Genomic DNA, 19,130 nt, shown 5'->3' with positions numbered 1-19,130 from the left:
CGAGTTTCGATAAATTTAAACTGCATTACGATTCTAATAAAAAAAAAAGTTGCTTCTTTATATATACGAAATATCTATTTTATTATGATAAAAATAGATATCATAATTTTAATTACTTTTTTTAATTTGTTCTAATGTTCATGTAAAAACTGAAATTCCTTAGTTTAAAATAAATGAATTACAGAGGGTGAATCTGAATCGAATAAATGTTTCTAATTTTTTCTATGTCTAAAAATTTGAATGCTGTTAAATAATCCTATTGAATTTTTTCCATACCTAAAAATTTTATATGCCGTTAAATTAGACTCTGTAACTTGTTGTTCATATTTTTATAAACGTTTAAAGTCAGAATTCAAGATGCAAAAAGATTCTTGTTTATTCTTGTTTTTTTCTTATTTCTGTTCATAACTACCCAGGTGAATATGAGGTAATAATGAACTAATAATAATAAAGTGTTGGCAATATTTCTGGAGCAATCTAAATACTTCGTTTAAATGCGATTCGTGGTTATTCAAAATTTACCCTTAATCAGTCATTGATAATTTTTGTATTTATAAAGGATCATGGAATCATGTCTTTCAATCTCAGATTTAAGAAACTGATAAAGTTTTGTTTAATTTCAAGTTCTTGAAGGATATTGGCATTTTAAACATTAAAGATAAGTTTGGATCACAAGGGAACAGAATTTTTCATAACTGACTTTGGAGGATTTTGGCGACCTGAATAAGGATCATTTGTAAGTTTTTTCTATTGCCTTTACCCTCTAGTTTTGGTGATGTGGCATGTGCAAATTTTAAAATCCTCTTCAAAATTATCATTTTTTTCAGAATTGAGAAAAATTAGCAAAAGAAAACTGCTCTAACTTTGTTTCGATATAGAAACTTGTTTGGGTTCTTGTTGGTATATGTTTCTAATTTGATGAAAATATCAAAAATTGTGTTTAAGTTGTGTCGAACTATGTGTTTTCTTTGTGATAGACTCAGTAAGATAAAGAATGCGGCATTCATTTAAATTAAAAAAATTGTTTTGTGAAATCCTGATTGTAAGGCAATTTTTAACAAAATCAGTTCTTAAAAGTTGAAGTTGTTTTGTATTACATGTTGATTTTTCATGAGAGCCTTCCTTCCCTGAAGTGGAAGGATCTTTATTTAACTTCTCAAAAACTCCGGACTTCCTTGGATAGATTTACGACTCGTGCTGCAAAAAACACACTTTTTGCAATTTGTGGCATAATTACCTATTCTATACTTCTACTAATACTATAAAATAAGCGTAAATGTGTTCACTTTTTTTTAACCAACACGTTGTTTTTAAAGTATTGTAGTCACTAAGTAACTCATATTAAGTTCCATTTTTGTTTTCACCAAATGTTTTTGTGATCCGCTGCAAAGGCGGCGTTTCGGCTCGGTATTTGAAAGGTTGAAAACACTTATTTTGGAAGATTATGGTGTCCTGAATTTAAATCATTCTTCAGATTTTCTCTATCGTCCCTAGTTTTTGTAACATGGCGTGAGAAAAATTCAAATTTATCAGTTTTGGGTAAAATCGATTTTTGACAGCTGATCAATTTAAAAAAAATTAACATGAAATTTAAACACTTATTTTGAATTTATTTATTACTAGCTGATCCCGTACGAACTTCGTTTCGCTTTAAATCATTGGTACGTCAAAATTAGTTTAGAAAATGAATTCGAAACATTCTTTCGACAATTTTGGGGAAAAAATTCAACAGTGTTTAAAGTCGCTACTATTACTATTACTTGAAATTCAAATTAAACTGTTGATTGGCTTTTTATTAAAATTTATGTGAGAATGTTTTCTTCTCGATCGGTTGCAAAATCTAGACATTATGGCAGAAACATGTACTATGTGTTTGTGTGCACGACTCTTTTGCTTGACCTTCACACTTAAATTGGTATCAATTAACTGCCTCCAACAAAATTATTGCACAAAACACTGAACTTTTAATGAAACCCTCTTTTTCTGTCCCATGGCCCGAAATTCGATAATTGAAACCAATTTTACGTTCCTCAAAACTCCCTTGTGTCATTTTTTCTTTTCAAATTATATGTAAAATTACGTCAGGAACTTGAAAACAGTGATCAGTGAATATAGACGCCCCTTTCGCCGACCCTTGACACGGAACATGCTACCTGGAGTCAATTGCTCATAGTTTATAACCCTCATCTGAACATTTTCATCTCAATCCGATGCATGATCACGACAATATCGCGAAAACAGTGAGCAACTAACATGGACGGCTTTTTTTTGACCACGATTCAAAACTTGACACCTGAAATCAATTCTCTTTTCTGTTAAACTCCCATGTGCCAATTTTCATTACAATTCTATGCTCAATCAAGAGAATATCGTAAAAACAATGAACAGATAATAACCCCTTTTGCCGACCCCTGAGTCAAGATTTGAAACCTGAAAGCAAAAGAGCGTCCCTCAAAACTCCTATGCGGAAATTTTCATCTCAATCCAATGTAGAATAACGTCAAAATTGCAAAAACATTAAAGTTGGGTATGGACGACTCCTTCAGCCGACTTCTGATCTGCAATTCGAAACTTGAAATCGGTTGCTCGTCTTTCAAAACACACATGTGCAAATTTTCATCACAATCCAGTGTATAATAACACCAATGTCGCAAAAACATTAATCAGTGAATATGGACGACCCCTTTGGCCGACGCCTGACCCTAAATTTGATAACAGTAATCGATTGTTCGTCTCTCAAAACACTCATGTGCAAATTTTCATCACAATCGAATGTAAAATAAAGCCAATATCGCAAAAACATCAATCAGTGGATATGGACGACCCCTTTTGCCGACCTCAAACCCTAAATTTGATAACTGTAATCGATTGCTCGTCTCTTAAAACACTCATGTGCAAATTTTCATCACAATTCGATGTATAATAACGCCAATATCGCAAAAACATTAATCAGTGAATATGGACGATCCCTGACCCTAAATTTGATAACTGTAATCGATTGCTCGTCTCTCAAAACACTCATGTGCAAATTTTCATCACAATCCAATGTAAAATAAAGCCAATATCGCAAAAACAATAATCAGTTGATATGGACGACCCCTTTGGCCGACCCCTGACCCTAAATTTGATAACTGTAATCGATTGCTCGTCTTTCAAAACACGCATGTGCAAATTTTCATCACAATCCGACGGAAAATAACGTCAATAACGTGAAAACAATATTTGTCTTGTATGGACGACCCCCTTCAGAAGGGGTCGTCCAAAAATATAAAAACATTTTTCATCATTCCTGGTCCTAATGAGCATCCATGCCAAATTTCAGATCTCTAGCTCTTAAGACGGCTGAGTCTATAGAGGACAAACAAACAAACAAACAAACAAACAAACATACAGATAATTGCTTTTTATATATATAGATTAATCTTTCAATCTAGATCTTGAAAATATATTTTTAATTATGAGTTACAATGCTTTAAAAAATGTAATTTTTAGATATTTCAATAGACAACACTTTAACTGTTTTTGACAACATTTAATAAAGTCTATTAGTATTTGATATTGAAAATTTTATTTCATTTTTCAACTTTGTTCAAGACTGCAAAACGATTCGAGTTATACTTAAAGAAATATTAAAGATTGGATCTGGTTTAATCATGTTTGAAAATTTCATCAAAATTTCCTGTATTATCAGAATTGAAAAAGTTTAACAAAAAGAAATCTTCTTAGACGTTTTTTTCTCAAAAGACAAAATTACTCACGGTCTTCAAGAAATTTGACAATCGAGATAAATCCTTTATTTGAAAAAATCTACCAAAAAGCGCACAAATTTAATTAATTATTTTTTTAGCTTTTTATTTAAAAATGTTATTTAGAAAACAAGAGCAGAGAGAAAAAGAAGTAATTTCATGTTTGGAATCAGCGCCCTCAAACTATTCAAAATTAGCTCTTAAATTCCTTGCTCATCTGAAAAATGGTTATTTTGTTGAATACTTTAGATGACTTAATAATATTAAAAGTACGATACTTCTTACAGTTATATATTTAAAATGTAAGCTTTCAGTACAATAAAACTAGAAATTATAAGTCTTGCTATAGAAAAACGAAACGAAGGGAAAAATTCCAAAACAGGAAAGGAGCAAGAAGGCAAACGTAGCACTTTTTTTTGGCACAGGTTTGTTCTCTGTAAGTTTACCGATTGAGTGATTCTGAATTCCAAAAGTGTGAAAAGTGGAGTTTACAGTTCTTATATTGATTCAAGTTGCCTCGGTGGTAGCCGGGAAGTCGGGAAATCTTTTCATGAAAATTACAAGCTAATAATATAAAATATACTAGAATACTTTAGTTCAAATTTTTCTTATCTGTACATACCGACTGGAAAAGAAGCAGCAAAAATTTTAACTTGTTTAAATAAGGCTGGTACAAATATCAATTTCTTCTTTTGTCATCCCTCCCCCCCCTCAAAATTTTCAAAAAACCCAAAGGGGGGAATAAATAAAGATTGAAGTTTTCTTTGTAAATTTCGTCAAAAAATTCAAATATCCGAAAGATTACAAGACCAAAATACGAAATTTGGAAGATGAAAGTTTTCTCACCTTTCGTATTCTTGATTTTATTGAATTATCCGATAAAAAATTACTTGATTTATAGGTTTTGTGCAATGATATAGTAAACAATTTTGTTGTATACAAGCTTTCGTGCAATTTATTCCAATTTATATGTTTCTAGCATTATTTTTTATTGTCCCCATCTTCTCGCGATTTTCCAACTGCGAGTGACAAAAGAAGGATTTGAAATTTGTGCCGGCCCAATAAACATTACAAATTTTTTTCGTCATTTTATACCTTGGAAGAATAAATTCGGGATGGTCTGTTGCTCAAGTCGGCATAATCGAATAAAAATTTTTTCTAATATTCTCTCTGATTCAGGATCACAAATACAAATAAATACCTATCTCTTTTTGTTCTTAATGTAATTTGTTGAAAACCATTTCCAACAATTCCTATCATCCAACAATAAAATCACCAGAGAAGTTTTTAAAAACACGCAACCAAAGCCCATCGAAAAACACCCCTAAAATTTGACCAATTTGCTCGAAAAAATTATGATCCTTCTTTCCGGTTAAAAAAAAAAATAATGAAAAAACACCTAAATAACAATGGCAACTCCACATGGTCCAAACCCGAAGTACCTACATTGAGGTACATCCTGTAATCATTTATGGATTAGTATCGTTCCCGAGTTTTACATTGAAGCTCATGTATGCGTACCGGTTGCGAAAAGGCATTTACTTCGAATGAGCACACGAAACACGATCATCGGAAGCTAACATCATTGTTGGTGGGAACGTTGCAAATATCATTTTGCTTGCGCAAATCCATACAACAACAAACGATGTTCATACTTGCTCCAGCAATTCCGAAGGGCCACGCAAGAGGAGTTGAAATTATGTTTTCCATTTTCTTTTCAATGTTTCTTGGGGTTTTACCAGGAATCTGCTGAATTTAGCTTAAGATCTAATTTTTTTTAAGTTTAGAAACAACCTGTTTAAATTTTTCAAGTTTTTCCGAAAGTTTAACTTTGTTTAACGATTTTTATGTGAGTTTTTTAAATTACTCTTAAGTCTTTCTCAAAAGGTCGAAATGATAACATGTTAAGCTTCTGTTTGAAGACTTTAATTTTATCATCCAAATGCTTAGACCTTCAAAGACCCACTGCCAGCTACTGGCATTCGAAAAACAAACTGCATACTCGTTCCAGAGAATGTGTCGTCAGACCCAACAAATCGTTCAACGAAAACGAAGCTACTTACACAGGGTGTTACCCGACTGTATCATTAAGATATATCGCAACGAGGTGCCGCCGGCTATTTGTCTCCCCAAAACGGGACAAGACGAGGATAAAGATGACATTGATGGCAGGCCCCGGCGATGAAAGTTGTTGGGCCCGTTAAGCTGTCGCAGGTGGTATAATTTTCTAATTAAACCGATTGGATCGGGGAAGAGAGGAAACGGAAACAAAACACGTGTATGTTTGCGATAAAATCGATTACGGCGATGACCCCTTCCGGTAACGCAATGTTGATTAATTTTGGCTGATGTATTTTTTGTTTGAGTGAATTGAAAAAACATCCAAACGACTGGTTGGCACACAACAATATTTCAAATTAATAATTAAATTTTAGGAATGTATAGTAACAGACGTAAGGGGGGAAAATAAAATATGAATTATATACAAAACAATTTTAAGAAAATTTAAATCAGACAAAAGGCAAAATAGACAAAAAAGCAAAAGAGGCAAAAGAGGCAAAAGAGGCAAAAGAGGCAAAAGGGGCAAAAGAGAAAAAAGAGGCAAAAGAGACAAAAAAGACAAAAGAGGTGAAAGAGGCAAAAGAGGCAAAAAAGGCAAAAGAGACAAAAAAGGCAAAAGAGCCAAAAGAGGCACAAGAGGCAAAAATGGCAAAAGATGCAAAAGAGACAAAAGAGGCATAAGTGGCAAAAGAGGGAAAAAATGGAAAAAGAGGCAAAAAATGACAAAAGAGGCAGAAAAAGCTAAAGAAGCAAACGAGGCAAAAGAGGCAGAAGAGGCAAAACAGACAAAAGAGGCATAAAAAGCGAAAAAGGAAAAAGAGGCAAAAGAGACAAAAGAGGCAAAAGAGACAAAAGAGGCATAAAAAGCGAAAAAGGAAAAAAAGCAAAAGAGACAAAAAAAACAAAAGAGACGATAAAGGCAAAAGAGGCAAAAGAGACAAAAGAGGCAAAAGAGACAAAAAAAAGCAAAAAAAGGCAAAACAGGCAAAAGGGGCAAAAGAGGCAAAAGAGGCAAAAGAGGCAAAAGAGGAATTAAAGGCAAAAAAAGGCATAAGAGACAAAAGAAGCAAAAGAGGCAAAAAAAGGCAATAGAGGTAAATGAGACAAAAGAGGAAAAATAGGCAAAAGAGGCAAAAAGGAAAAAGAGGCAAAAGAGACTGAAAAGGCAGAAAGGGCTTAAGAGGCAAAAGAAGCAAACGAGGTAACAGAGGCAAAAGAAACAAAAGAGGCAAAAAAGGCAAAAGAGGCAAAAAAGGCAAAAGAGGCAAAGGAGACAAAAAAAGCGAAAAAGGTAAAAGAGGCAAAAGAGACAAAAAAAGCAAAAGAGACAAAAGAGGTAAAAGAGGCAAAAGAGGCAAAAGAGGAATAAAAGGCAAAAAAGGGATAAGAGACAAAAGAGGCAAAAGAGGCAAAAACAGGCAATAGAGGTAAATGAGACAAAAGAGGAAAAATAGGCAAAAGAGGCAAAAAAGGAAAAAGAGGCAAAAGAGACTGAAAAGGCAGAAAAGGCTTAAGAGGCAAAAGAAGCAAAAGAGGTAACAGAGGCAAAAGAAACAAAAGAGGCAAAAAAGGCAAAAGAGGCAAAAAAGGCAAAAAAGGAAAAAGTGATAAAAGTGCAAAAACAGCCAAATCAGGCAAAAGAGGCAAAAGAGGCAAAAAGGCAAAAGAGCGAAAGAGGCATAAAAGGCAAAAGTGGCGAAAGAGACAAAAGAGACAAAAGAGACAAAAGAGGCAAGAAAGGTAAAAGAGACAAAAGCGACAAAGGAGGCAAAATAGACAAAAGAGGCAAAAAAGGCAAAAAAGGCAAAAAAGGCAAAAAAGGCAAAAAAGGCAAAAAAGGCAAAAAAGGCAAAAAAGGCAAAAAAGGCAAAAAAGTCGAAAAAGGCAAAAAAGACAAAAAAGGCAAAAAAGGCAAAAAAGTCGAAAAAGGCAAAAGAGACAAAAAAGGTAAAAAAGGCAAAAAAGGCAAAAGAGGCAAAAAAGGCAAAAAAGGCAAAAAGACAAAAAAGGCAAAAAAGGCAAAAAAGGCAAAAATGGCAAAAAAGGCAAAAAAGGCAAAAAAGGCAAAAAAGGCAAAAAAGGCAAAAAAGGCAAAAAAGGCAAAAAAGGCAAAAAAGGCAAAAAAGGCAAAAAAGGCAAAAAATGCAAAAAAGGCAAAAAAAGCAAGAATGGCAAAAGAGGCAAAAAAGGCAAAATAAGGATAAAAAGCAAAAATGGCAAAAAGGCAAAAGAGACAAAAGAAGCAAAAAAACCGCCGGAAGACTTAATCATGAAATACAATCAACAGCAGCAGCCTTCAAAATCTGCGCTTTCTAGGCCAATTCCGGTTTTTATTTCAACGGAAGGTGAAATCAAAACAGACAATCATATCAGCAGCCTTAGAAATCTGCGCTTGCTATGCCACTCAGTTATTTCCACTGGAAGTCAAAATCAATAACAATCAACAGCTCTCTTAAAAGTCTGCGCTTCCTATGCCAATTCCGTCTTTTTACACCGGAAGGCAAAATCAAAATTAACAATCAGCAGCCTTAAAATCTGCACTTTTTATGCCAATCTGCCATTTTCAAGTCCAATAAAAATATCAGCTACAGCAACCTTTAAAACCTGCGTTTCCTAAGCCAATTACGTTTTTTTTTCCACTGGAATACCAAATCAAAGCAAACAATCAGCAGCATCAGTCCTAAAATTTACGTTTTCTAAGTCAATTCCATCTTCATTCACCGGAAGGCCAAATCAAAGCAAATAATCAGCTGCATCAGTTCTAAAAATCTGCACTTTCTAAGCCAATTCCGTTTTTTATTCCACCGAATGACTAAATCAAAACAAACGATCATTACAGTAGCCTTAGAAATCTGCTCTTGTTAAGCCAATTCCGTCTTTTTTCATCGGAAGGGTAAATCAAATCCAACAATCAGCAGCAACCAAATCTGCGCTTCCTAAGCCCTTCAATAATTTCAACCGGAAGACTAAATCAAAGTAATCAATCAACAACAGCAGCCATGAAAATCTGCGCTTTCTATGCCAATCCCGTCTTTTTCCACCGGAAGGCTAAATTAAAACAAACAATCAGCATCAGCAACCTTAAAAATCTGCTCTTCCTAAACCAATTCGTCTTTTTCCACCGGAATACCGAATTAAAACAAACAAACATCTTATTTACCGGAGGAATAAACAATCATAACAGCAGCCTTAGCAATCTGCGCTTTTCGTGTCACTTCATCTTATTTACCGGATCCGGAACCATTTCTAAACAATCTGAGCATCAGATTTTCATATCTGTGCTCATCTCACCAACCACACTATTGTCGTGGATTTATGATTCTCATGAATCTCAACTCAGAGATTCACTCAGACACGACTATCACTCACAAGATATATACATTCAAAACTCTGAAAATAAACGTGTCCCAGAGTGATAACAAGCTTAAAAATGTAACTTGATATTTCGAATGTCTATTTCCCAAACAAGTGTGTTATCATGGTGGGCCGCCAACATAAAAGTCACATCCCAAAGGACTGTCCTCGTTTGGTCTTGTTCGACAAGCGCTTGCAACCTGTTCGTTTAGCTACTGAACCATGTTCGAAAGTTCGAACCCAAGAAGATTAAGAAACTCACAGCAAAAGATCGATACACCTTTCGGTAGCTGTCGGTAAGATGAAAACATCCAATTTACATCTTGTTGGGATCCTGAAACCTGGGAGGAGCAGACAAGAAAAAACGGTGAACAACCACCAAACAAACAATCCGCAAAACATGGTTGGGACAAAAAAGTTGAAAATTTATAGAACCAATTTTTCTCCGCTCGCACATTGTCTTCGGGGCCGATGAGCTTCTTTTTTTTTGTTATTTTGAACCGTTTCTTCGCGATCGGTTGCCCTAAAGTTGAATACCCCCAACCAAAAGGGGATCAATCGGCTGGCCAATTTGCCAACCGTTGTAGTTTATGAACTTAAACTGAACGCAGTGAACTAAGAGAACAGCAACAGGAATAAAAAAAAACTATATTGATTTTTATACATTCCTTCAAGCCCGACGCCCCGAGAATGCGCTTTCAATACTGGCTCCACCGGCTAATAATGTTTACCTTTTTCCGAGATTTTCTCCCAGAACCTGGTATTAAGAAGGACTTAGGAGAAGGTTTGGAGGCAGCCTTAATAAAGTGTGCTTGTACCATTGAAGGGCCTATCGCTGAGGACTAATCTCCGCATTGTTGAACTTTGCCGGTGGTCGATGGCATTTTGGCGTTTTGTCTCCAAGTTGAAGGAGAAGCAGATTCCGGTAGCATTCTGGTTGTAGATCTTTATCGGCTGAGAAATTGGATCTTATGGGAAGGTCGCCACACTATCGATTTTGTCTCTTAGGGATTAACCGGCAGAGATTCCACCATATCGACTGGATAGAGATGTTTTATTGTTTACCTTACGAATTGGTGGCGCCATCGAATGAGTGGTTCGAAAGAAAATGTTTCAAAGTTCTGAACGAATGAAGAAAGAGTTCAATGGTTCCTTTTGTTAAGTATTAGGTACAAGTGAGAAATGTTTTCAACATTTCCTTTTTGTAAAGGAATCAAATATTGAAAAATTAAATAATTCCAGTGTTAAATAATCTACGAATTCGTGACCAAGGATTTTTTTTGGTATGCTACTCTCCATACTTATAGCTTAGTGATAAAAAAAAGATTTGTACAACCAAGGTAAAGCTCGATTGAAAAATTTTTGAAGGTCTACATAAAAAGGATTTCAAAACCCAAAAGAATGTTTTCTTCTTATTTTTTTTAAACTTATTTACACAAATCAGTTGCCATATTTAGTTGAAAGTAAACTTCAATTTACGATCCATGAATGCTTGGCCATTGAATAGAAAGTTCTGAATTGCCAATATATTGAATACATGCAATTTCTATTGTCTTAAGCCATAAACACATGGAATGACCAGTTTTCTGCCTTGATTTATTTTCCCTAATGTGACACCTCTACTTACTAATTTCGAGCTTGCCACCTTCCTCGGCATATGATCCTGTAATGTGGTTCTGGGGATTCCAAATGTATTGGTGGCATTTTCACGGAAGCCCCACAAGCGAAAACCTCTTTTGCAAGAGTAAGGCTCTCTTGGGTCCAACTACCACAGTCTGTTTTCCTTTGGTACTTGTCAGGCATCTGAAATAGAAAAAATATGTTTTAGTAACACCCAACTTTCCACGAACTATGCCGAGTTTACCCTATACTCAAAGAGTGACGGTTTTACCCCTAGAACATGCATATTTTTAAAAATAAAATTTGTACGACTTTAAAGATTTAACTTAGCTCAACTCGAATCTCAACGATAACCAACAAGGAAAGAAATCAACTGCATACCAACAACTACGGGTTTTGAGCTTTTTTTTTCCTAAATTGAACCTTGAATTCCACCCGTTAAAAATTACAGTCGATTGCGCTTCAATGGCACTACGGATTGTTTTCTTTTTTTATTATTATTACTATTATTTTAATGTTTGACGCTGCACGATGGGTTTGATATATGTCAATATGTTAAAAATTATAAATACTTACATGTTCAGGTTTACTTGTAAAACTTCGAAGGAGATGGTCTTACCCCCGGATCCCCAAACTAAAACTTGATAATATAAAGAAGAATCAAAAGCGGCACATACATATATAATTAGAAAAACACAATGCTACGAAAAATGTGCGTATAAAAAAATTATTCCCACAAACATTTTGAAAATTTTTACTAAAAAAAATTTTGAAATGTTTAAATGTTTTGAAAGATTCAAGATTTTAAATGCTCTTATGTTCTACAACTCGTAAAAGTGAAATTATAGGTGAAATAAAGTGGGATAAAATGAAAATTTTCCTAGCGACGGATTAAGGAAGCTGGTACTGCGCCTTCCTGACGTGCCCTGCGTTGTTTTTAAGAGTTGAGTAAGTTTTACTCCTTCCAACGTCGAGTAATACTTAAGTAGCTTCTTGGAATCTTTTTCAAACACTCAGCATTTATTTAGGCGTTTTTTCTGCTGAAAGTTACTATCATTTTCTGATACATACCGTCAACTGGGGCAACATGCAACACATTTCAACTTCAATGGCCTCTAAAATCTTAATGCTTACAGATAATCATACCTCTTGTACATCAAAAGTTTTAAGGTGAATGGGACACCAAACTGACGTAGTCAGAAAAAATATTGGTTTTACCAGTTATTTTTAAATCTACAAAAACATGTGATTTTTACCCTACTAAGAAAAAGGGGTAAGTTGCAACAAACTTTGGAATTAATGAAAAATCAAATGAAAACGTATGAAAATTTAAAGTTTTTGATACATTTGTGATGTCATAACGCATAAAGCACCAATTACAGTTATTTTTGGTTTTGTTCGAATTAAATTTTACATTTTGTCTGTCGAAAATGTTTTTAAGAAAAAAGTGTTAATCTGCTGCATACATTTAGGGGTAAAAAATACTACAAAATATTCTATTGTCTTAAATCATGTAAATAAATGTTAGGATGGATGAAATTTTATTATTAACAAACGCATAATGCAAAACAATCATATCCTGGCATATGGAAACGCGATTTATAAGATTTAGTTCTGATTTGCATTTTGTTGCATTTTGCCCCAGTCAGCTAACTGAATTGTAGAAATATTTATTTAAAAAAATTTGGTGATTGTCCGAAAAATATTTATACACCAACAGTGTTGGTATAGGATAATGAAAGCAATATAAAGTTTGTAGGTGATATCATTAGGCCAATCCGTCAAACGAGGTAAAGTTTTTTACGGTATCGAAAAATGTAAAAATTTGTACATCTCTATTGCTCGATTTTTTAAATTTTTTATGAGAATCAAAAACTTTAAAAACCTCTTACACGATGTTAAAAACTATGTCATCATCAATTTGTTATCATTCAATGATAACTTTATTACAGTGTATTGAAATTAAAATTTAATGAGTGTTATGGTATACAAATGTTGCATTTAACCCTGCTTTTGCATGTTGCCCCGTTTGACGGTAACCAAATTGATTCGAACCTACCTCGACTACATAATACAAAAAGCTTAAACAAACATAGACCATAGAGTATAGATTGAACAATTTCGATCTTCAAAGATTATTCAAAGGTAGAAAATTATGAATAAGTGATTGAGCAACTTGCTTATTAAATATTTTATTTAAATTTACTGAGCGTTGACTGATTATAACATTTAAAAGTTCATAATGCTGGCGCTTTCAAAATACGTATTTTTATGTCATGCAAATTTTGCTGAATTATATGCTAACTTAAATCAGTTAAAGATTTGTAAGCTGATTGAAAATGGTTTGTAACCGTTCCTCTTCAAAGATTCTGAGATAGACTCTTTAAAGTGGGTATTGAATTTCCGTGAAATATTCGTTCAAAAACATTTACCCCCAAGAACTCAAATCAACCTTAAGACGGAAATTTTACTATTTTTTCTAAATTGATTTAAAAAATGCAATTTTGATTATTCTGATGAATATTCCTAAGTGGAGTACATTTTGCATGAAATGTTATGCTCCTTGAACAAAATAAAGTAAACAAGGAAGATCGTCAGTAAACAAGCACAAAGCAACTCGTAATAAGACAATCAATTTACTTTATCAGAGAGTTATCATCAAAGATAGCTATTTGGATAGATATTATTTCAGTTTCGAAGAACGTTGAAAAACTCTATGTTAAAATCTTTTTTACCTTCGAAAATCAGTATTAAAAAACATGAGAAGATGGTTGGAAGGGGGGGGGGGGGGGGGGTAATTATCGGCATTACGCAATTTTCATAAGGGGGTACGTCGAAGCGTTACGATTTGTGATATACGGGGGGGAGGGGGTAAAAAAAGTGCATTTTTGCATAACGTAGTTTATGGATGCCGCCTAATTAGAAAAGCAAAATGCTTAGACAAATATGCGTGTGAAAAAATTGTACACAGTAAGAAAAATTCGTGTAAATTTAGATCGAAAACGATGCACGTAAACGGAACATCGATTTTGATATAAAATTATATCACGGTGTATTTTTTTCAAGGAAGTTATTTTTGAGGCGTGTTAATTTAAATCGAAACCACCCAGACAACCATTTGGTGGGTATTTCGAATTTGCAACGCAAATATACGTGCAAATATACGTGTAAACATATCGTATATAATGTAGCAAAACCAGTATATACGTATCATTTTGGAGGCCATATAGGTACATTAGCAAACATATTCTTGATTTGGATTGTATTAAATTACGATTTGCACGACTTGTCATGCGCATCATTTACGACTACCCTGATTCTATTTGGAATATACTATGACAATTCACATCATCATATAGATGATTGAGGTTGTAATATACGACATTTTTCGTAACAATATGGAAAGTTTGACGACTTATTTGGTCGTCTTTTGCGACTTGAGTGCAGGGCTCCCATTTTCCGTCAGTTGGAAAAAAATATTTAAAATATTCATTCTTAAAAAATAATAAAAATAAGATTGTTTAAAAGAAATGTGTTTTTTTGCTGTCAAATTCAAGTTTATATCGTACACATTTATTATTTGCCTGATTGCTGATTTTTTCCACGTTCATTAATTTATTGTTAGCGCCTGGACTTGATCCCCTGACGATTCGATCAGCAGCTCATGATGGTTCCTCGACGCTATCTGGAATATATAAATTCAAGGGGATTTGCTTCAAAGGCATTAAACCAAAAGCAAATCGTATATTTCTATAACTTAAATCTTTTAAATCGTAGAACACGTCATCGATGATCTAAAAATAGACCAACATTTTGAAGCCTCCTTTAATACGATTCCAATCATCGATGTCCCATTATCATAAACGATTTTCTTGAACTTGTTTGTATTCTTTTACGATTGCCAGCAAATACGTTTTACGAAAATCAGACATGCGAATTAATTTGCAAAGGTATACGATTGCATGCACATTATTACGAATCAATGCAGTTATATACGTTTTTTATTTCGAATTATTTTATGCATAGCACGACAAAATCTCTCAATCACGGCTGATCACCGTATATCGGTCGTTTCACGGAGTTTTTGCGAATTGTCGTACACAAAGGTCGAGTTCATATGTACATAAATACGAGTCTCTCTTCTTGTCGTAATAAAATCATGCAATGCTTTTAAATACGATAAAGAATATGCATGGACCGCACATTGTAGGTTCAGATATACGAAAATGAGTATAAATAACATTCTATACGATGTAATCTGTAAAAGAAAATACGACTTCTGGTTGTCTGGGCATCCACGAGATCGGATCACAAAAGCCGTCATAGACAGAGGGATAACTACTAAATTCAGCATTTTTCGACATGATCAAAAACCGTCGACTATATCGTATCGTATTTCACTAAATTTGGGATATTTTCGAATTTCGCCCATTTATTTTTCGATTCCAGTTACGCTTGCAAGTTTTGCCTAATTGATCGGCCGTTTTGGTTTTGGTTTTGAAGTTTCGCCCTTTGGTCCTACACGAAAAAACTAATAAGGCCGTTTTGTCACACACGGTCAACTCGGTTACGTCCAGGATGAGTACAGCTATGGGTGTAAGCGGTTTGAGAAAAAGTGGTGGAATTGTGGAGACAGAGCGCTGATTTTTGACAGCCAGTTGTTTTGATTCGATTCCGTGTTTTGGTATCTTAACACACCCGTTGTTGTACTGATCCTGATTACTCCTATTGGCCCTACATGAATAGAAAAATTAATCTCGTTTTGAATAGACGTAAATTCACGTTCCAACGAAAATGCATCATCAAGAAGTTTTTCCCAGTTGAATTCTAGCGTAACATTTAAAAAGGGCGAAACTAGCAGTTAGCTCGAAACGAGAAAAACGCGTTTGAAAATTCGGAACACCTATTCAAATCCTATTTATAAAATCGACCACTTTTTGTTCAACAAAATCAAAAAATGTGCATTATATTCTCTTATTGTTCGATGGTTATCAAGAACTTTATTTTTTTTTCACGTAATTTCAGAGATTTTCGAGTTTCGCCCTATTATTGTTTTCGATTTCAGTTACGCCTGCAAGTTTCACCCAATTGATCGGCCGTTTTTGTTTTGGTTTTGAAGTTACGCCCATTCATCATACACGCAAAAACTAATTTGGCCGTTTTGTCCCACACGGTCAACTCAGTTACGCCTTTTGGCTCTACACGAATAGAAAAATTCACTCCATTTTGAATAGGCGTAACTTCACGTTACTACGAAAATGCATCAACAGGAAGTTTCGCCCAATTGAATTTTAATTTTTTTTTTGAAAGTTTTAAGTAATTTTAAGATGAAACCGCGTTTCATAGGTAAAGTGCAACCACGTGCATCCGGAATGACCGTTAACTCGATTTGTTTACATTTGGCAGTTTCGCCCTTTTGAAATGTTTCGCTAGAATTTTATCAATAATTTGAAACCGCATTTATTAGGTAAAGTGCTACCTCGTACATTCGGATTTATCGTTAACTCGACTTGTTTACATTTGGCAACTTCGCCCTTAATGAAATGTTACGCTAGATATGTTCTTTTATTTCAGTAAAATTATAGAATTCATTGAAATTATAGAATTGTATTGCGTTAAATTTTTATTTTGATTGCTTCCTTATGTTTTTTTATGAATAACGATTTTTTTTTTCAGAAAAGTTAAACCGAATAAAAAACTTTATTTTTCTTTGCTTTATACATTTTCTTTTTTTTACCAGCTGAAATAATTCAATTAACAATCGTGAACATTCTAAAATATCAAAAAATTGTTTTGGGCTCAGTGGCAATCAGTTGCAATGTTGATATAAAGTCGCGAATGCTATGAAGATGATAAAACGACTATAACCGAAACAAATTAATAAAAAAGTGTTTTTTCAAATAGATTTGTTGTCGAAGTAACAATTGTAATAAAAGGTTCGTTTATAATTATAGCTGGACTAGGGAAAAAAAACTAAAGATTATAATCAGAAAATGGCGCCGAACACCGCCAAAAAACCATTAAGCCGAATATTCGGCTCTCCGAATAATTGAGCTAAGTAAAGGGTGATACGGTCAAAATTTGGTCAAGGGAAAACGCGTGTAAATCGGTGAAATCGTTTATTTAAAAAATCAAATTAAATTTCTTTTTCAAGTTTAATTAGTATAAAATTCAGGAAAAATATTCAGTTAGGCTTCCGCTTTTCCAAATCCGAATTGCCGGGCCTTACGCTTAACCCCTGCCATCGGATTTTGTACAGCCACCTTGTCCACCTTCTTCGCCGCAGAAAGCCAGTTTGCCTTGAACTGCTGCTTGTCCTTAGCAGTTTTTTGGCATTCTTAAGGTTCCGCTTGACAATAGCCTAGTATTTCTAAATTGGGCGGTGCTCTGGCGTGTTGGGAGGGTTCATGTCCTCGGGAACCACCTGCACGTTGTTGGCGGCGTACCCCTCCATGGCCAAAACAGTACGGAACAGCAGACGTTTATTCAAACACTCTTTCACGTAAATTTCTTGGTTGACAGTCCCGGAAGCTATGAAAATGCTGCTTTTCAAGCCACAGGTACAGATGGCTTGCCAAACCAGATATTTCTTCGCAAACTTTGACAGTTTCATGTGCTTGAAAATATCTGCTACCTTTTCCCTTCCTTTTGCCGTATAAAACTTCTGTCCCGGAAGCAGCTTGTAGTCGGCTTTGACGTAGGTTTCGTCGTCCATTACCACGCAGTCGAGCTTCGTCAGCATCGTCGTGTACAGCCTCCAGGATCGCGCTTTGGCCGTCGTATTTTGTTTATCATCGCGATTTGGAGTCACTACCTTCTTGTAAGTCGATAATCTGGCTCGTTTTTTGGCTCGATTCACGGTTGTAGACAATACACCCAGCTTATTTGCGGCATCTCGGAGAGAGAGGTTAGGGTTTCGCTTGAAACTACCGGCAACTCTCTTTGTCGTCTCAGCGGCTTCCCGTTTTCGATTTCCCTCCGATCCAGACCTCCTGGCTGTCGACAAACGTTCCCCAAACACTTTAATCACATTTGTAACGGTTGATTTGGCAACTTTTAGCGATTTTGCCAGCTTTGCTTGCGAGTAGCTCGGATTTTCGCGATGCGTGAGCAAAATTTGGATACGTTGCTCTTCTTCCTTGGACGGCATTTTGACAACTGAAGAGTGGATTTCAAAATCAAAATAGGAGCAACATTTTACACCCACACAACTTCAAAATGAGGGGTGTTCAGGTTTTTTAAATGCAAAATTGAAAGAAATACGTCAAGTTGAAATTGACAAAATTTTGACCGTATCACCCTTTAAAATCGTTTTCTCGAAAACTGAAGGATATTTCAACATAAAAATTATACGAATGTATAGAAAATAGAAATCATTCCATGTTTTTATAGTTTTTGTACACATATTTGATGTAAAATTTCATTAAATCAGTATTCTGCTTAATTGAGGTATATAGCCTGATTCTCTCCTTCAAACAGGGCGGACTCGATTCTTCGTAGACTCGGTTATCCGTGTATTTTGACTCGATTTCGTGATTTTTTCCCTTTTCCCCTTCCCTTTTTTATAAGAATTAAACCCATTTAAAGTCATCCTTCCTCGTGATTTTTTCGTGATTATATTAAGATTGAAAATAAATAAGAAACCAATAATTTTACTCTCGTTTTAAAGTTATTGCATGTTATTGCAACTAAAGAACATACCCATATTTGACGAAGAAATAGCTTTTTTCGAAAATGTATCATCGCCATCATAGAATGAAGATTCAATATTGAGATTCAAAAGACTCACAATTTGTTCATCGTTCATCACATCGACCTGAACGTCTTCTTCTTGAACGGTGTCACGTCGGAATCTGTCTCTCTGAATGGCAATTTTTGAATAACTCAATCAAATGAATCCAATGATTTATTCATGTTATTAAATCAGAATCTCATGATTTCTAGAATTAAAGTTATCAAAATTAATTTTCATGAAAATGTAATTTTCATCTGCCAACAATGTCCAATATCCTATAGAAATCGGATTTTCAGCCCAAGCCTGAAAATCACTACTTAGTTTTAAAATATTTCCATAATTGATTGATAAAGCCTTTCAATTCCCAAAAGTACCAAATATTCCAGTCAAAATTTCATTTCTATATTTTAAATCTTTTCTTGTACTCTTCAGCTTAACTTTGGAACTGTAAAGTATAAATTAGAACTCAAATTCTATCTGAATACAATAGAAGCTATCGCATTGAATGGACTGATTTAGTTATTACGGAACTGTTTTAAAGTAGGACGTTTTGTTGCTTAAGAATTTACCGCTATAATAATTGATTAAATTTAAATATCCCCAGAGTTCGAAAC

The sequence above is a fragment of the Uranotaenia lowii genome, chromosome 3 (assembly GCF_029784155.1).
Source record: "Uranotaenia lowii strain MFRU-FL chromosome 3, ASM2978415v1, whole genome shotgun sequence".
NCBI classification, from domain to species: Eukaryota; Metazoa; Arthropoda; class Insecta; order Diptera; family Culicidae; genus Uranotaenia; species Uranotaenia lowii.
The sequence above is the reverse complement of the archived record's forward strand: the minus strand, read 5'-3'. Positions refer to the sequence as shown.